This window comes from Neophocaena asiaeorientalis, unplaced genomic scaffold (assembly GCF_003031525.2).
Source record: "Neophocaena asiaeorientalis asiaeorientalis breed wild unplaced genomic scaffold, Neophocaena_asiaeorientalis_V1.1 scaffold437, whole genome shotgun sequence".
Classification (NCBI taxonomy): Eukaryota; Metazoa; Chordata; class Mammalia; order Artiodactyla; family Phocoenidae; genus Neophocaena; species Neophocaena asiaeorientalis.
Window position 1 is genome coordinate 940,871 of NW_020173375.1, and position 19,310 is coordinate 960,180.

The window sequence follows — 19,310 nt, forward strand, 5'->3', positions numbered from 1 at the left end:
CCTCGGTGGAGGGGCCGGGGGCGGGTTTCCCTCCCAGGTCTCGGAAAAGCTCCAAAAATGGCGGGCAGCAGCTCAGCTAGCGGGGCGCGCAAGCGCCGCCGCGGCCATCCTTCCGCCCGCCTCGGGCAGCCACGAACAGTCCACAGGGCCCTCACGGAGAGGTATCCGCCGCTCGCGATTGGCTGAGCTGGGCCAGCGCTCCGTGCGGGGGCCGGGCCGCCACGCAGCGGCCACGTTTCCCGCCCCGCTGGCGCGCGTGCGCGTAATCCCCACAGGAAAGCGTTTGCGCGCGTCCCCGCCGCGGCCGCTAGCTCGCGCCTCAGCTCCCTCCCCTTTCCGGGCAGGTCCGTCCCGTCAGCGAGGCAGTAAGCACGGCGGCCAGCAGAGGGCGGTCCGGACCCAAGTCTGCAGCGGCGCCATTGGCGTGTGGAAAATGCCACCAGATGGCGGGTTAGGATTGCAGCTCCGTTGAAGGCGCGGCCCCCGCTCCCGAACCCCCGGCGACCACCCCGTAACAACCCCCCCACATCGGGAATAACACACCGGAGACTTTTGGGGGGAAACTAGGTCGACGGCCGGCTGCGCCCGGATGGGCAGCTGAGGGGAGTGCGGGCGGCGAAAAAAAACCGGGCTTTCCCGCTATCTGCCCTCCCCGCCCCCGACGGAGGCCTCCTTGTGAAACGTGTCCAGGCCGGAGCACTGCCCCGCTAGTTTGCTAGCCCCCCAGGAGACGAGGCCAATAAAAGTTGTTTTCCCTCCTTTCTCGGGGTGGTGGTGGTGGTGAAGAGCTGGGAAACTGGAGTGCCTGGAGTTGGACCTGGGCCTCGATTGGAGAGTCCAAACGGGGTGCTTCTTGTGTGCTGTAGGGACTAAGAAATTTTCAGGTTTTAGGATTGTCACGTCACCCCTTCCACCAACATTTGAAATTTTATCGATTTTCTTCACATTGCAGAGAATCGTGCCCCGGGCGTATAAATCATGGGATGGTTTTGGACGCTTATAGACTCAAAATGATGCAGTTTGTATGTGACGACAGCGAATTATTTGCTGTTAAAGTCGATGTTAAGATGATGAATATATAGTTTATTCCTTCTCGTGGTTGTGACTAGAAAGGACTTTATTTTGCATCTCTTAGCAAACATAGTGTTTATGAAAATATTTGACTAGGCATGAAGAAAGTTGTGTGATTTGTAACTTACGTGGAATTTGACTACACCTTTTAGATTTTCCTGTATCTTTTTAAGAAAATTACAAATTCTGATGGTGAAGCACTTAGGAAAATACATATAACAGTGAAAATAAAAACAACCTGTGTATTGTATGATATATTGTACCACGTTCTCATATTTGTAACGTACGAAATGTTTCAGGCTAAACAAATTTGCCCAAGGGGGGAAATAGTGAAAGATTTGGAAAGGTTGTTTACTTGCTTTGGATTTTTGAGAATAGTTATAACACAATTTGTTTGCTATCTAAATAAAGTACTAGAAAACCGACAAGCGTTTTGCTAAAGTTTTTTCATTACATTTCAAAATGTACATTGTTTTTTTCAAATGGTCTACCCATGGTCATTTTTACAACCAAACTACTTTTGATTGGAAATTTTTCAGTGTCCGCTTTAGTTTTGACATTCTGACAAAGCCAAGGGGTATTTAAATAGATTTGAAATACGGAAAATTGTTATGTTACTAGAAATGCTTCCCTTGAAGACAGTATGCAGGTACTGTTGATTTGAATGACTCTTTTAAAGCCTTAAGGGGGCTGTGGTAGGGGAGAAGAGAGCCCTGGACTGAAGTTACTTTAAACATACCCTAGGTTTGTGATCTTTGGGGTGTCACTCTTCCAGCCTTTCTTTCCTCATCACTAAAATGAAGGTAATAAATTATATGGTAGTTGTATAACAAGCTGTGTGTGGAAAAGCCCTTCTTAATTATTAAAACTGTAAAAATTTATGTAATTTTATAGTTTTAATCTTTTTCCTTGATTCTGGATCTGTATATCTTCATAATCAGTGCTGTGAGGAGATACAGTGCACTCTGGAGAAAAAGATGTCTCTTCCCCCTTTTTATCCTTTTCTGCTTTGTCCTTTGTTGATGGAGTGTATTAGTTTTCTTTTTATGTATAGCGAAGTACCACAAATTTACTAGCTTAAACAACACCCATTTATTAGCTCACAGTTTCTGTAGGTGAGAAATCTGGGTACTTTGGGCTCTCTTTTCATCATCTCACCAGGCTAAAATCAAGGTGTTAGCTGTGGCTGCAGTTCTCATCTGAGGCTCATGACCTTCTTCCATGCTCACTACTTGTTGGCAGAATTTCCTTGTGGCTGTATGACTGATGTTGCCATCTTCTTTCTAGCTGTTGGCCAAGGACCTTTCTCAGTTCCTTACCACATGTTCACGTAGGCATTTCACATCATGGCTGTTTGCTTTCGTCCAGGCAAGCAGAAGTCAGTTGCTCTGGCTTCCTCTGTCTCTGTCCTTTGGACTCCCATTTAAGACCCCTTTTTAAAGCTGATCTGATTTGGTCAGACCCACTCAGGAAGATCTCCTTTTTGGTGAACTCACCTGATTAGGGAACTTAAATACATATGCAAAAATCTATTTGCCATGTAACAATCACAGGAGTGATGTTCCATTATATTTACAAGTCTCTCCCACACTCAAGGGGAGGGTTATATACTAGGGTGTGGGTCATTGTGGGTTGTTAGAATTTTGCTTGCCATGGGGAAAGAAGAATCTTTACAGTTGCTTCTTCAGAATCTGGATGTACAAGAAGAGCACATAGGCAGAGCAGTGTAACCCTACCTGGTGAGTTTACTCATACTGGTTTTGTCTTCATGCTTTTTCCGTTTTGTATTTCATGGTACCTCAGTTGAAGTGCGTCCCTCTATAAAAGCATTTTATTGCATTTAGAGGAAATTAAAAATAAAAGTTAAAAAGTTAAGTAAAAAGAAAAAAGGCAATAGAGATTATGTAATCCTCATTACTGCTTGATACTTATTGTTTCTCATTTTAGGGATGAGATTGAATCTCAGGGAAGTTAAGAAATTTAAATGCCTAAGATCACTCATTACACCAGACATTTGCTGTGGTGTGATTGGTCCAGCAACTTTTGAAGAAGGGATTATGAAAAAGAATAGTTATTTAAAATAGAGTAGGGATATTATTGGTGGACAAAGAGGGTAGCAGAAATTGGTCATGGTATGCGGGAGATTTAACAGTCCAAGAAGCAAAACACCTTCAAGAGGAGGCAATTAGGACAGTTTTAGTTAAGAATAACAAGATTTAGAGACTATAACCAGGAGTTAAAATTGTTCGGGAGGTACAGCTTAATTTCTTAATAGAGAGGTGATATAGTAAGCGCTTGGAAAATCTTTGTTAGCTGAATTAAAATATGAATCTCTAGAATTTAGATGATTCTTGGTACTGTGACGCTCTGTAGGGAAAGGTAGGAAGCAGAGACCTAAGAGGAGGCTCTTGCATAAGCCCAAGAAAGAGATGATGATTCTTGAGGTGGGAATTAGGATGTGTCTACAGAGAAGGAAGGATCAGTTTTGTCATTTCGGTAGTCAAGAGGATGGGATCCCAACTTCCTATGTTTTAGTGCTGAGAGAAACCTTGTCTTATTGACAAATGTGATTCTTTTTAAGTGAGCTTTAAGTAGGTCATAGACCAGTTTGTTTTATAGAATCCTTTTTGTTTCACTCCTTATTTCTTCTTTCAGGTTTCTTCTCCCTCTTCTAATTCTTTAAGCCAGTTAGTGCTTAAAGGACATCTCAATCCTGCCTTCTTTATAAGATACACCCTTAGTACTGTGGGCCTAAATGATGTACCAGTTAGTTGCCCAAATTTCTCTAAGGAGTTTTGCTGTAATTAAACAGCTCTAGAGATGGCTTTTAACTTGCTAGAAGTTCAAAGTTACAAAAACATTTTATGTTGTGACCCAGTACAAACACACAAACCATGGAAATAATGTCTAACCTTTATGTGGTACACGCTGGTTTTTTAATTTTTTCTTTTTTTTAAATTAAGAATGCTGGTTGCAACTCACCTATGTGGTATCATGACTTACAGCAACCCACAGCCGAATTATAATCTCATTGGTAATTGCGAGAGTGCAAAGTAGAACCATAAGAAGAAATCATTTCACTTCTATCAGATTGGCAAACATTAAAAATTCTGATAATATCAAGTGTTAATGAGAATGTGGGGAAATTAGACTCCCACTTTTGGAGGGACATAGTCATTTTGCAAAAGAAAATGACTTGTAAGTTAAAGAATACATGTACCATAAACCTAGCAATTATACTTACGTCTTTATATTTCTGATGAGAGATATTCTTGTATGTTGGGGTAGGTGAACAAAAATATTTGCAGTAGCCAAATTTAGCAACAAAGTGCTCATCATTCTACCACAGGTTTTCAAACACCAGTAGTGGTTTTCAAATGTTAATCTTGATGCCTAGGATAACCTCACTTGATCACAGTGTATTATCCTTTTTATATTTAATATTTTGTTAGGGCTTGAGGATATTTCTTCATCAGGGATATTATTTTGTAGTTTTCTTTGGTTGTAACTTTTTTTTCAGGTTTCAGTATTAGGATTATGATGGCCTCATAAGATAAGCCGGGGAAGTGTTCCCTCTACTGACTGAAAGACTGTGCAATATTCTTTGACTGTTTGACAGAATTCATCAGTGATACCATTTGAACTTAAATTTTTTTTGTGTGTGTGGGAAAACTTTTGGTAAATTCAAATTCAATTTTTTACTAGACATAGAGTTATTTAGATTTTGTTTCATCTTATGTTAGTTTTGTTGTATTTTTAAAGGAATTTGTTGACATTAGTTGTTTATATGATTCCCTTGTTATCCTTTGACTGCTTGTAGGATTTGTAGTGATATCTCTTTAATTTCTGGTGTTGTTAATGTGTTCTTTCTTTTTTTCTTGGCCAGTCTAATTCTTGGTTTATCTATTTGTATCTCTTTTCAAAAATAACATTGCTAATTTTCTCCATTTGTCTTTTCTCTCTCATTTGTTTCTGTTCTTTATAATTTTCTTTCCCCCACGTATTTTGCTTTTCTTTTTCTAGCTTCTTAAAGTGGTCATAGATTTCAGACATTTCTTGTTTTCTAATGTAAGCATTCAAAGCTATAGATTTTCCTCCAAGCACTGCAACATCCCACAGATTTTGATATTTTTATTATCTTTTAGTTTGAAATAGCTTCTGATTGCTTTGTGATTTCTTTGTTGACCCACGGATTATTTAAAAACGTGTTGTTTAATTTTCATGTATTTGGGATTATTTTAGATATCTTGTTATTGATTTCCAACTTAATTTTATTTTGAGGTCTTGAGATATATTCTGTATGATTTTAATCTTTTTAAATGTACTGAACCTTGTTTTATGGTTCATCATATGGTTTATCTTGGTAAATGTACCTTTCACACTTGAAAGAATATTCTGCAGTTGTTGGGTGTACTATTCTGTAAATATCAATTAGATTAAAGTGCTTTGGTAGCATTTTTCAAGTCATTTATGTCTTGGGTTTTGTTTTATTTGTTTTGTTTTTTTTAGTCTAGTTCTATTCAGTTGCTGAGAGGGATGTTAAAATATCCAACTATGACTGTGGAATTATCTGTTTCTCCCTTAATTCTGTTAATTTTTGCCTCATGTATTTTGAAGCTCTGTTATTAGGCACATACAATTTATGATTATTAGGTCTTTCTGATGAATTGGGCTTTATGAAATGTCCCTCTTTATCCCTGGTAATAGTCTTTGTCTTAAAATCTGCTTTTTCTGATATTAATATAGCCACTCCAACTTTCTTGAGCTTACTGTTTCTGTAATGTATTTTCTTTCATCCATTTACTTAAAACTCCTTTTTCCTTTATATTTACAATGTGCCTCTTGAAGGCAGCATATAGTTGGGTTTTGCATTTTTTATCCTTTCTGACAGTGTGGAAGTGGAATCTATCAATTATAATAAACATTGATTATGTGCTAATGCCTGTCAAGAACTGTGAAAGTTCTGAGATTTTACCCTACTTGCAGGCTAAGTTAACCTGCTACAGTTTAATGGAGTCATGAGACTCCTTGGTCAGAGATGAAGAACAGTGCATTACAGCAAGAGCAGTAGCCACAGTTATTAGTGTCAGATCTTGGAGCCCCAGTTTGTACACGGTAGGGTGAAGATGTGACACTCGCACATGCATTGGGTTGTGTTAGAGGAGGGGAATCCCAAGCTTAGAGAAACTGGAATCTTTATAATGGGTTGTAAGCATACCTCTCCTTTTCTCTGAGGGAGATGCTATTTCTTTTTTCCAAGATTCTACAAATATACTTGAAAAGATTGGATCAAAGGCAGTTGGTGCCTCTGTTTTCCAGACAGGCAGAAAAACAAGAGACCCATGGAGAATTGTCTTTCAAAACTGCCCAGTGAATTTTCTCAATTTCCTCTATGTTATTAGCTTAGATTTTTCTTTTATTTCTTACATGGCCCCAACCTAGCTTTCCAGCTCTGTCTCTGTGCTGTACTTCTCTGTGTAGGTTTTATGCTCTCACCAATTTGATTACATAGTTATATTCCCCGCCCCCCCCACCCCATGTCTTTGTTCTGGGGTATAATGTGTGTGTAAGAAACACTCATTGAGTGTTTACTGTATACCAGTAAATATTTTACACTAACCCTGTGAGGAAATTGTTATTATTATGTTGCTGTCTGTTTTACAGGTTAGATTAAACTTACTTAATCTTAAATTAACTAAATTAAGTTTATTAGATTTGCTTAAACCTCTCAAGTTTGTGATGAGGGAGGGACACATTGTAGAGAAGTTTTTGGAGTATTCTATTTCTTGATGTTAGTAGTAGTTACATGGAGTGTTCACTTGATAATTCTTTAAACTGTTATCTAGATTTTATGTATTATGCTGTATAATTGATATAGCTCACAAAGAAAGGAAAAACAGAAAAAACAAACACTGAGCTGTAGAATCTGTGTAAAATCTTTCCTGATAACTTCAGCCAACAGTTATCACTGTCTTTGTATTTTCATTTACTGCAAATGCATTATTGCATTTATTGTTGGCACTGTAAGATTTGGTAAGTGGTGGTGTTCATAAGGCACGGTATTTTGTAGACTAATTGTTGCAAGGCCAGACAACTAATAAATGAGAGAGCCAGGATTTAAATCCAGACTTACTTTCAGAACCCACACTCTAAATCTTTTAAAAGGGCATTTTTATCTCAGCCTTATTTATGCTTTTTGTAATCTTTTGAAGTTTATTTTACAGAGATTTGGTTTTCTTTTTCTATCATATAACAGTCATGAGGTCTTGAGTAGAACACTTAATTTCTAGAGGCCTCAGTTGTCTTATCTCTGTGATGGGAATCCAGTTAAAATTTTTTCAGCAAATATTAATATGAGTGCTTACTCCATGACTAGTAGTGAGTATACAAAGTTGTTAAATATATAGACTTTGCTTTTAAACAGCTTCTGTTTTATGGGGAGAGATTAAAAACCGAAACCAAACCCCAAAGCAACAAAACAAATAGGGATACTACCTGAAATGTTGTGAGGGCGTTAGGTTCAGGATACTCTGGAAGCATAAAGTGCAGAGGTAAGAGGACAAGCCCTTCTCCTTGTCAGGTCCCCCCAAATGATAGATTATTTTTAATGGGTCAGGAAGAGTTGGAAGAGTTTTTCAGGGTAGTCCTTTTATTTTCTAATTGAGATAACAATACTTAAGTATTACCTTTTTAGGCTCTTTGACAAGATTTCTCTTCATAATTGTTGAGTTGGTTTAAAGGTTCAGGTAGAGGTTTGAGACACCACTGCTTGTCTCCTCAATCTTAGGCAGAAAAAAAGTTTTATACATAGTCAAGCATGAACATGACCTGATTGTCTCTTTTGAGGTCCCTTATTCCCTCTGTTATTCTAAAGGTCTGTCGATTCTATTATATCATGTTATTATTTTTTCTTATCTCATTTAGAGTACTGAGAGGTAGGCTTTCTCTGTTCTCTAGTAGAGATAGTACAAGGTAGCATACACGCAGAAATTCTTAGGACAGAATGCAAGATACAAAAGCTGAAGAATGTCTTAAGCTGTGTTCTGCTTTATTTTTAAAGCCTAAATTAACTTTCAGGAAGAAAATGCCTTACTTACCTTCTACTGTTAGGGATAGTTAAAAAGTTTGTATGTTCACAGATGAAGGAAGCATTATCACATGATTAAAGGCTAAGAAAGCCATTATATATTGTCCAAGAGAGTTCCTGACACCTGAGTTACACAGCCTATGTCAGATTCTAACTCATCTCCTTCCTAGGCATGTAAACTTGGGCAAATTCTTTAACCTCTCTAAATCTCAGTTTTCTCACCTGTATAATTGGAAGTAATAAAAGCATGTCTCGGGCTTCCCTGGTGGCACAGTGGTTGAGAGTCTGCCTGCCGATGCAGGGGACGCGGGTTTGTGCCCCGGTCCGGGAAGATCCCACGTGCCGCGGAGAGGCTGGGCCCGTGAGCCATGGACGCTGAGCCTGCGCGTCCGGAGCCTGTGCTCCGCAACGGGAGAGGCCACAACGGTGAGAGGCCCGTGTACCGCAAAAAAAAGAAAAAAAAAAAAAGAAAAAAAACCAAGCATGTCTCGTGGATTGCTGTGTCAGTTAAAAAGTTAACTCTTAACTCTTAGTCTATGTTGCATTGTATATAAATCCAAAAGACATTCATCTTAAATTTAAAAGGTGAATAAAATTATAATCCAGATAAGTCATAAGATTACTTTCCAGGAGCAAAGAATTTTAATTAATTGGTTCTTATTAGCACATAAAGCTAGTTTAATAAACCATTAATGAGAGGTCAGAGGATGAGGTACTCAGGTTAATAGAGAGGTGAGAGTTATAGCCAGAGTTTTCTGCTTATTGTTAAACGTATTTTAAAAATCAGGCTCTTTCTTTAGAAAGTACTGTATCTTGGAAAGCCATTGTAATGCTTCCTTGGTAATTGAGAAAATTTGAAGACTGTATCAGGATTTTTATTTATGAATATTAGCTTTGCATGTATAATTTTGCAAACAAAGAGACTTAGGAATGAATCTGTACCAAAAGCAAAACGTAATCTTGAAAGTTACCTCTTTAAGTTCCTAGACAAAGTAAGATGGTTAGATGGCTGCTTTTCCTCTCATAAAAATGGGGTAGAGAGAACAAAACCTGGGTTAATCTGAGTTTAAAAAAAAGTTTTGGATATTTAATATTTTATTTTATAAATCCAAAGGGAGTGTGATATAGGAGAGAAAACTAGTATAGGGCCAGTGACTTGAGTTTTAATTACAGCTTTACCACTAACTAGCTGTGTGCCTTTGAGTCACTACTTCTCTGAGCCTCAATTTCTTTGTTGTAAAATTAGTTTCCAAGATTCCTGTAAATTTTTTAGTCCATGTTGAAATAATCAGGAAATCAGTTCTGAATCAGGTAATGCAAAAATTTTGATTTTAAAGACTTTAGTTTTGAAAAACCTAAGTGTGTTATCAGCAGGCCCTTTTGTCTCATCTTCCAACAGGTTATTAGAATAATTCATGCTTTCCCCTAGCTGATTAGTGTACAGGCCAAATACGTTAATATTTAGATAGTATTTATGGTTTTTGGTTCCAGCTATGGGTGTGTGTTTGCTTCTTTATTTGGTGAGAAAGAGATAGATTAGCAAGTGTCTTCATATAATTTTAGTCATTGTGAGTCATTCAAACATTTATTGAACATCTACAGTGAGCCATACACTGTGGGTATAAAAACATTAAAGCACAGTTCTTGTCTTCCTGATGTACAGAGAAGGCGATTCAAGACTCAGAACTTAGGTGTGATATACCTTCTCCAAAAATCCTTTCCAGACAGCCTTATTGCCCCTTTCTCCCATCGTCTCTCCCTTTCTCAAGTCCAGGATTGATCTAAGGGCTCTTCCTTTGTGTTTTAGTGGTAGGCTGTGCCAGGGCTGCCATGACTGGTTAGGAATTGGTCGTGCTCTGCATAAAGGTGCCACGGCCAAGGGGCTAGGTGGGGGCTGAAATTCGGGTTTCATTCTGCTTGACCAACTGTCCATTTGCTTTTTCAGCATTTTCTAATTCGCCTGCCCAAAGGAGGCCTTTTCCCCCAATTCTTGCAAAACATCCTGTATATGGTAGTAGATATTTAACCTGTGCATTAGTATACCATTAAGAATATTCTGTAGTGTGGTTTTTTTTGGCAGATAAGTTTTATAGTAGGTAATAAATGCCTTGAGGTGGTTTGTTGAAGTGAGCAAATGCTTCCTGAAGGCAAGTTCTTATATAAGTTTTGAAAGAAAAGTGAAAGTTAGCCAAGCAAGAATGGGATGATGGAGATGGGAATGGCATTCCAGGTGAATATACAGGGACAATGTAGTGATGTAGTCTAGAACCCAGTGGTTCTTAAATTGTGCTCCCTGTGTCAGCAGTATTAACATTACCTGAGAACTTGTTAGAAATACAAGTTCTTGGTCCTCACCCCAGTCCAGTTGAATCAGAAACTCTTGAGATAGAGACCAGCAATTTGTGTTTTAACAGTGATTCTAATGCAGGCTGAAGTTTGAGAGCCACTACTATAGCCCAGGAAGCATTATTTGAGTGTGTGTGAAGAGCTTGGGGTTACCTATAGAGGAGTGATTAAAATTTAGAGCTGTAAGCAGTGACCATAGTGCCTAGTATGCCAAACTAGAGTTTGAACTTTGTCCTTAGGCTAGTGGCTGCACATTAGAATCACCTGGGAGCTTTAAAAATATACCAAAGAATGGGTGTGATCTACCCGAGACCAACTGACATCAAATCTCTGATTTTCTGATGCACAGAGGGTTCTGAAGTACATAACTGTCAGAACTTGGTTACTGATTTTAATAGTACACAGGTTTATTGAGAATGTGGCAAATACTATGTTGAGTAGCATGATAATAAACACAGCTATCTTATATAGGTATTACTCACATTTCACAGAGGAGGTAAAGTACCTTTTCCCAATATTACCTAGCTAGGAAGCGGTGGGTTTGAGTCCAGGTTTTTATAACTCTGAGGTCTAATCTCTTAAGCAACTTTTTTTTAAAACCTGGAGTTCATAAACTTAGATGGGAAAATATTTTCATTTTCCCTAACCTCTAAGTAAGATTTAGCATTTTCTTCAACTTTGAATGTAGGCAACAAATCACCGTTGTATGAGCAATGCTGTAGCTTTGTTACCAATAGAAATCAGAAATATTTTCATATTAAATTACAGATGTTGCAGATCTGTATCTGCAGATACAGATATCTCAAAATATTTTTTATCCTAATCAGTGCTTTAAAATTGGGCTGTTAGACCCACCTCTGGATCTTTTATTTACTGTGTTAAAGAAGCACCTACAATACTGTATCACAAGTTTTTTTTTGATATGTTGATAATTATATTTGAATATAATTAATAACAAATTCCTTTTCTAAGTATGGTAGCCTTTGCAGAGAGTGTTTAGTAGGGTAAGGTAGACAGGAAATAAAAAATTCATTTGTTTTGTTATCTTGTCGAATAGAGATCCTTAAAAAAGTCTCTCTTTCCTTCACCACTTCTCTTTTATTTGACTTGTTAAATAGACCAAAACCCAAGTTCTTTGTTACCTGTCAAAGTTATTAGATTAAAAACTACTTTGGGTTTAGAGTGCTTTTTTCCTAAGCACTTCTTAAAAAATTAGAGAAGATAAGCATTATCTCATCAGGCATTCTAACTATCCTGTAGTCTGTTACAGTGCTGTTTAATAGAACTTTCTGCAGTGATGGAAATGTTTTGTATATGTGCTATCCAGTATGGCAGCTGTTAACCATAATGATGCAAAGAAATAAAATAACAATAACATTAATAGTTAACAGTATTGGTAACATTAATAGTTAACAGTATTTCCTATATACTAGGCACTGTTTAAGCATTTTACATACATTAACTTAGGTGATCCTTACAGCAACCCCATGAGGTGGGTAGTATTGTTAAGTCTTAGTTTACAGATGAGGAAACTGAGGCATGGAGAAGTTAAGTGATTTTCCAGAGTTCACATAGCTAGTAATTAGCAGAACTGGGATTCAGACCCTGGCAGTCTGGCTGCCTTTATGTTTCCTTTATAATACATTGCTTTACCACTTTCCTCAGGACCCCCCCGCCCCAAATGCATATACAGAATGCTGTCAGAAACAGTATATTAAAAAGGAATTTAAGATAAATCATTTTCTTCTAATTATTAAGTAAAAGTTGTGCAGTTTTCTATAAGTAGACTTGTATTTGTATTAGACGTATAGGTATATTTAGTAACCAACGCTGATATTGTTAAACAGTAATTTATATTTTTCCTGAATTTAACTTAAAGCTGGGTTCAGAAATTGAATATTCATATGGTTATTTTGTTTACTGAAGCTAATCTGAAGTATAATTCTGAAGTCTTTTATGATAAATTGGCTTTGGTTAACAGATATTTTGCTTTCCTCAGTCAACATACATATATGAATGACTAACCTGTGTTACACCTAGTATGGTATGTTATGTTCCTGGAGGCCTGGAAGGGGAGAGGTATCTCCTAGGTACAAAATTACATTCTTACTGTATTCAGGGCGAGCTGGTGGTAGAGTGATATTAAAAGGGGCAAGAGAACTGTCATTTTTCAGTTATCTGTATAGGTGTTGTGCTTGGTGCTTTACATACAAAGACATCAGTTATTGAATACAGGTTGTTTATCACACCCATCCAAGTGCTTTAGATTCATTACATATGTCATTTAATCTGCACCCAGTGTTTCGGAGAACATGATGATGACAAAGATACTTTATGGATGAGGGCTTTGTTAGTCTCTTCCTCTCCCCTCCACTCTCCTCCCTCCACTTCAAGGGAGTGATTATAAATATAGGTGGGAAATGAGAGGGGGGTGGAGTTGAAGTTATTGATACCAACTTATCTAGTACTTAAGGTTCTCGAGTTAATAAATTTGTTCATTTTGCCTAGATGCTCGAAATAAGGCAGACAAGGTATTTGTCCTCATGTGAGAGACAGTCAATAATCAGGTAAACAAAATAACTGTACACTGTGTTAAAAGCTGTAAAGGGAATAAGTGAGGTACTGTGATGGGTAATAGTGAGATGCATAAACAGAGTCAGGAAAGGCATCTTCGAGGATGTTAAATTTAAGCTGAGCTTGCACATAACCTGGCAAGAATGGTTCAGGCACAAGGAAGAGCAAAGGCAAAATCTCTATAGCAGAAATGGCTGTGGTATTTTAGGGACTGAAAGGTTGTTATGGAGGGAGCATAATGCAGGAAGAATATAGTGGCTTCACCTGAGGTTAGAGGGGTAGGGCAGAATCTGGATTACATAGGATACGTTTGGGTGAGCAAGGCTCTAAGGAGCACAGATTTTATTATAAGTAAAATGAGAAACCATTGGAGAGTTTTAAGCAGAGAAATGTTTAAAAAACATCGCTCTAGCTCGGTGATTCTCATCTGTGGGTTATATTTTGCTTCCAAGGGGACATTTGGCAATCTGCAGACATTTTCATTTGCCACAGCTGGGGGTGATGGTGTATGCTACTGGCATTAGTGGGTAGAGATCAGGGATATGGCTAAATATTCTGCAGTAGTACAGGACAGGCTCCCTCCAGCAAAGTATTTTTGGCCCAAAATGTCAAAGGTGCCAAGGTTGCGACATCTCTAGCTGAGGTGTGAATGTTGGATTGTGCTGGGGGTGGAATGGAAGAGGGGAGGGTTAGGTCGTTGCAGTGTTCAGGTGATGGTGCCTGGGCTATGGTTGCAATAGAGGTAATAATGAGAAGTGTTGTGATCCTTTATGTGTTTTGGAAATGACAAGTCAAGAATGATCTCCAGGTTTCTAACTTTAATAACTGAGTGAATGGTGGTGCCATCCTAGGATGGCAAAGAGCAAGAATGAAGGGTTCTAATTTTTAAAATCTTAATTTCATGGAACCTGAGTTGCCGTTAAGATACGACACAGCACTATTTTATGTACAATAAGAAGGAACATGCTGTATGCCTGTGCAGTCTATAATTGGTCATACCAGCCACTCATTGTTTTGAAATCTTTTATCCGCAGAGACTTGACAGTTTCTTCTGTCTTCATTTGCATTGCTTGGCATGTGATAGGCTATCCTTTGGCATGTATCTCAGTAACAAAGCATAATACAGCTTCATCTACTTGTGGCTGTTCTCATATCCCATAAATCACTTTATCGTTGCTTTGCGAGAAAACATGGAATTGGGATTATTACTAGCAATAATGAAATTTGATTTGCTGATCTCAATTTTTGTACCTTTGTACACAGTAACTTTTCAGTGTCAAGACATTTTAAAGGTAGTTAAACTCAACATGCATGAAACTAACAATGCAGATAACACAGTTTATGACAAGGTTATGTAAGAACAATGACAGCTAAGTTTAATTACTGTCCAGCACAATTATAAAATGCGATAGATTGTGAGATGCATCTTTACCTCAGAAATGGGGGAAAATGTGTATATTAGAGTGGGTAAAATACAGTAGATGGTGAGAAGCATCCCATACCAGCCCATTAAACGTATGATATGGGTTGAAATGGATTGATAGCACTACTGATGCTCCTAGTGTTAATAGTATAAATGGTTTCTGTGTATGGAAGCTCACCTTTTAAAGATCACTGGCAGGTGAAAATTTGCATTTGCAACGAGCTGTTTAGACAGTGGTAGAATTTGTTGAAAGAATGGATACAGAGGGTGACAAGTAAGAAATAGTTCTTAGGCAATATTGTAGAAGCTAAATGATGAAATTAAAGCAATGAAACTCCATGTGTTTGTGTGTTTTGAGGCTGTATGCCAGTACTAGGAGCACAGTTTTACAGAGTTACAGGTATAGGCAAATACGTCTTAATTTTGGCTAGAGAACCTAGCTGCTGTTTTCTTCACATTGCACTGTAATTTCTAGTTTAACTTACATAAGCTTTGGAAAACAGTTTGCTAAGTTTTGCTGCATCATATTAAGAGAACAGTAACCATCACCGAAAACAGATACTGAAAGTTTATTAACCAAAACGAAGTTCCTGTGTGTATAAATGATGTGTGCATATGTATGTTAGTAATGTTTCTTTGACATGGAAAAACCAAATCTCTTACTACCACCACGAAAACAGCTGTGGATCTTTAGTCCAAACTGTAGCCAGGCATCTCAGAAACATCAGGTATTCCTGTGAGGTGTGATAGTGATTCTCCCCCAACCCCCAGCTAATAACCATATTGGTTAAGTTGCAAATACCCTACTATGACTTTATCTTACTTGTTTGGCACTTAATTAAATACTGTTTGTATTGTGATAAACTGTGATAATTCACGTGTGGGTTTCTTTTCTATACTATGAAGTATCTTCAGGGTAGGAACATGTTCCATAGCAGCAGAGCAAGCACATTGCTGGGCAAAATAATAGACACTCAATAAATGATACTTAAATTCAACCAAATTAAATAATTTAGATTCATATCATATACTAAGCTTGATTGTTATACTTTAAACCTTTTTATTAGAGATTATTTCATTACAGCTTCAGATGTGCTGAAAACATCATTCTTTGCTGAGATTAATGCCTTTACTATGCTGTTTGTTCCTAAATCTTTTCAGCCACCTTTTTCCTGTTGACTTTGTTACTCCATTCACTCATTACATATTGTTACTGACCAGTTTTACTTTAAGGTCAAGCTAGACAGAGCTTGGAAATGGAAAATAATTCTTTTGTCATATGACCTCACTTTAAACAGATAAACACACACTATTACAGGGTGGTATACTGATGTATGGGGTGAGCGATTTGCTTACAGTAAGATTTTTGGTAAAGGTTCATTGATTCACTAAGAAATTTGGAAACTTCCTTAGTTAAATCAAAATATCTTTGGAAAAAAAATCTTTGGATTTACATAGAAATGTTGAGGAACATATAAATTTGCAATTATAATACTTTAAGCATTTGACCTTTTCCATTTGGAACCTTTCTAGTTCCTTTAAAAAAGGAAATTTGAATTGTTAGGCAGGAGCATTCCATTTTCTAAACTAATAAGAAAAAATGGTACTTTGCTGTAAAAGACCTATTCATGAATTTCTGCATATGTTGTTCAATTTTTTGATTTCTTTTTGAACATAGACATTGACAGTTTCTTTTCAATCTTATAGAGCCTTCTAGTCCTTTGACACCTCTTTTGTCCCCTTCCTGCCTTAATTTTCTTAAGTAGCTTGGAACCTTATGTAACTTTTGGAATACGCTGAGCTGCTTTGCACTTTTGTCTCTTCATTGCATCTATCTAACCCATACTCAGCCACAGATCAGTTAATCTTTTTCATTTCTGTGTACCTGGCTCTGACCTGCTGAGCACATCTGGAGAAAACCTTAACTTTGTAGACTGGAGCCACTAAATATCCATGCTCACCAATCTTAATTGGACCCTCAACATTACCCAGTAATTCTTCTTTTTTCCTAGTTAGTTCTTTTTCATTTCTCATAGCAGTTATTTAAAAATTTCTACTCTCCTGTAGCCCCCTTAACCACTTACCCTCTCTTTCTCAGTAGACAACCTTATCTATTCATTGATAAACTTGGATTTAATTACTATTTTATTTTTGGAAGATGTTGAAATGATTGAAACGAGGCTAGGATAGAGATTACTCTGACATTTGCTATGCCCAACCCTTGAAGGCATACAGCAAACTAAGAAATTTTAGAACAAAATTTGAAATACATATCTGTAATAATTTTGGTTGAATCTACTGTGGGCTAATTTTAGTATAAAATCACTTTTCCAGTTATACTTACATTCTTGGAGTAGTCTTATGTTTTGAAATTTAAGATTAAAAGACATTCTTCTGTGTTGTGTTAAAGGTTCCAAATAAATATGCCAGCTTTTAAAATTGCCATTTAACATGTTAATACATAAAGTACACTGCTTGTAAGTTTGATGAATTTTTACCACGTAACCACCTCCCAGATCAAGATCTAAAACATTTCTAGCACCCCCAAAAGGTTCTCTTCTCAGTTATTTCTCCCTCCCCAACCTATTCCAGCTTTTGTAGCCATCAGTTACTTGTACTTTGGCTTCTTTTGCTCAACGTGATGTTTGTGGGGTTCATCCGTATTGTGGCATGTACCCACAGTTCCTTTTTTATTGCTATGTAGTATTCTCTCTATGAATATACCAAAACGTATATCCTTTTTTTTGTGTGTGTGTGCATGGACAATTGGGTTCTTTTCAGTTTGGGACTATTATGATAAAGCTACTGTGAACAATCTTGTACAAGTCTCTTGGTGAACATATGCCCTTATTTCTTCGGATACATATACCTAGAGTGGAATTGCTGGGTCATAGTATACTTCTCAGTACCTCTTTTGTAATGGAACCAAATAATTAACTTCACCCCCGTCTATCTATAAGTGATTTCATTTCTTTTGGTAAAGAATACAAAAAGAGGGCTTCCCTGGTGACGCAGTGGTTGAGAGTCTGCCTGCTAGTGCGGGAGACACAGGTTCAAGCCCTGGTCTGGGAGGATCCCACATGCTGCGGAGCAACTAGGCCCGTGAGCCACAACTACTGAGCCTGCGCGTCTGGAGCCTGTGCTCTGCAACAAAAGAGGCCATGCGCACTGCGATGAAGAGTGGCCCCCGCTTGCCACAACTGGAGGAAGCCCTCACACAGAAACGAAGACCCAACACAGAAAAAATAAATAAAATAAATTAATAAACTCCTACCCCCAACATCTTCTAAAAAAAAAAAAGTACAAAAAGAGCATTAGGTTTTCTAACAAGATTCTAATAGAAGGCACTTCCTTGTTTTTATTAACATATAAAATTAAAATTCTTCATTTGGTTCCAAATGGAACTGTTTCTGTCAGTACTTGCTTCAATATTGTTTATAAGTCTTTATTTATTTTTGGCTGCATTGGGTCTTCATTGCTGCACGCGGGCTTTCTCTAGTTGTAGCGAGTGGGGGCTACTTCTCGTTGCGCTATGCGTGCTTCTCATTGCAGTGGCTTCTCTTTCTGCAGAGCATGGGCTCTTGGTGTGCAGGCTTCCGTGGTTGTGGCACATGGGCTCAGTAGTTGTGGCTCGTGGGCTCTAGAGTGCAGGCTCAGTAGTTGTGGCACATGGGCTTAGTTGCTCCACGGCATGTGAGATCTTCCTGGACCAGGGCTCGAACCCATGTCCCCTGCATTGGCAGGCAGATTCTTAACCACTGCATCATCAGGGAAGTCCTTGTTTATAAGCCTTTGTTTATAAGTTTCATTCCTTTATTCAAATTTGAGCATTTCTCTCTACTATAGTTTATCTTGATCTCTGTAAGATTATGTATCTTATTTATTAAAGGATTTCTGAATGTTTTTAAGACTGCAGAAAATAATCATTGATTTTTCTGGTAGAAGCACAGGCTTTCTTGGTTTTATTGGGTTGGCGTTTTAGACACTTTCAGTGTCTAAAGAGGAAGGAACAACTGGATTTGGAGACTGGAGACCTGGATTCTAATCCAGGTTAGTCTGTTTATTAGCAGCATGTTTTTTTGTGAATAACTTTTTAACTCATGGACTCACTAGTATTGGGAATAAGCATGTATGTCCTGGTCATCTCAGAGGGTGCTGGATTAGTAAATGGGCTACTGTAATAGTGCTCTATAAACTATGAAATATGAATATAAGCAGTTGTCTTTTGGGGGGGACATTTTGTCTGTTTCCAGATTTCTGAGCAGCATTCATCTAGTTTGTAAAACAAACAAAATACAAATTGCAGTTTTCAGAGGCATGCAGCAGGGCAGAAGAGTGTCTCTAGGGAAGGCTGACTGCCTGATGAGTCAGTTCTTAAGTGTGGCAGGAACTGATGAACTATGTAGCAGACTCTGGTTCTCAGAATTGATATGTTTAGAAGTTCAATTTATTATTTAAATGTAGGAGTGATTTAGGTTTCAGGTGAAGTCTGAGGTATGAATCAGGGTGTCAGGTTATTGATACACATTGAGAAATGTAATTTTCAAATGAAATGGACTGTCCATGCTCATCAGTCATTTCGTTTTCCTCCTGTCGGAAGACCTATATCAGACACAGATTATAATCTGAAGATTGACCAGTAAACCTGGAATTAACCCAAAGTGAGTTGGATCATCTTAGTTGTCAGTATTATTGAGCTGTGATAGCCTGATATATGTGTCTGAACTACAGCAGATCCGGGTCAGAACACTATCCAGAGACAGTGTTGGAGACAAACTGCGAGATTTAATTTGTTTCAACACTCTTCAC

At 37.9% G+C, this 19,310-nt stretch overlaps 1 protein-coding gene across 1 annotated transcript in view; it reads left to right on the forward strand.

Annotated features, from left to right (window-relative positions):
• Nucleotides 1–404: 404 nt before the first annotated feature.
• Nucleotides 405–19,310, forward strand: part of STAG1 (STAG1 cohesin complex component) — a 418,973-nt gene continuing 400,067 nt past the window's right edge. Inside the window, exon 1 of the mRNA XM_024746228.1 lies at nucleotides 405–602. The gene's annotated coding sequence lies outside the window, so the exon portion shown is untranslated. The remainder of the gene's footprint in view (nucleotides 603–19,310) is intronic.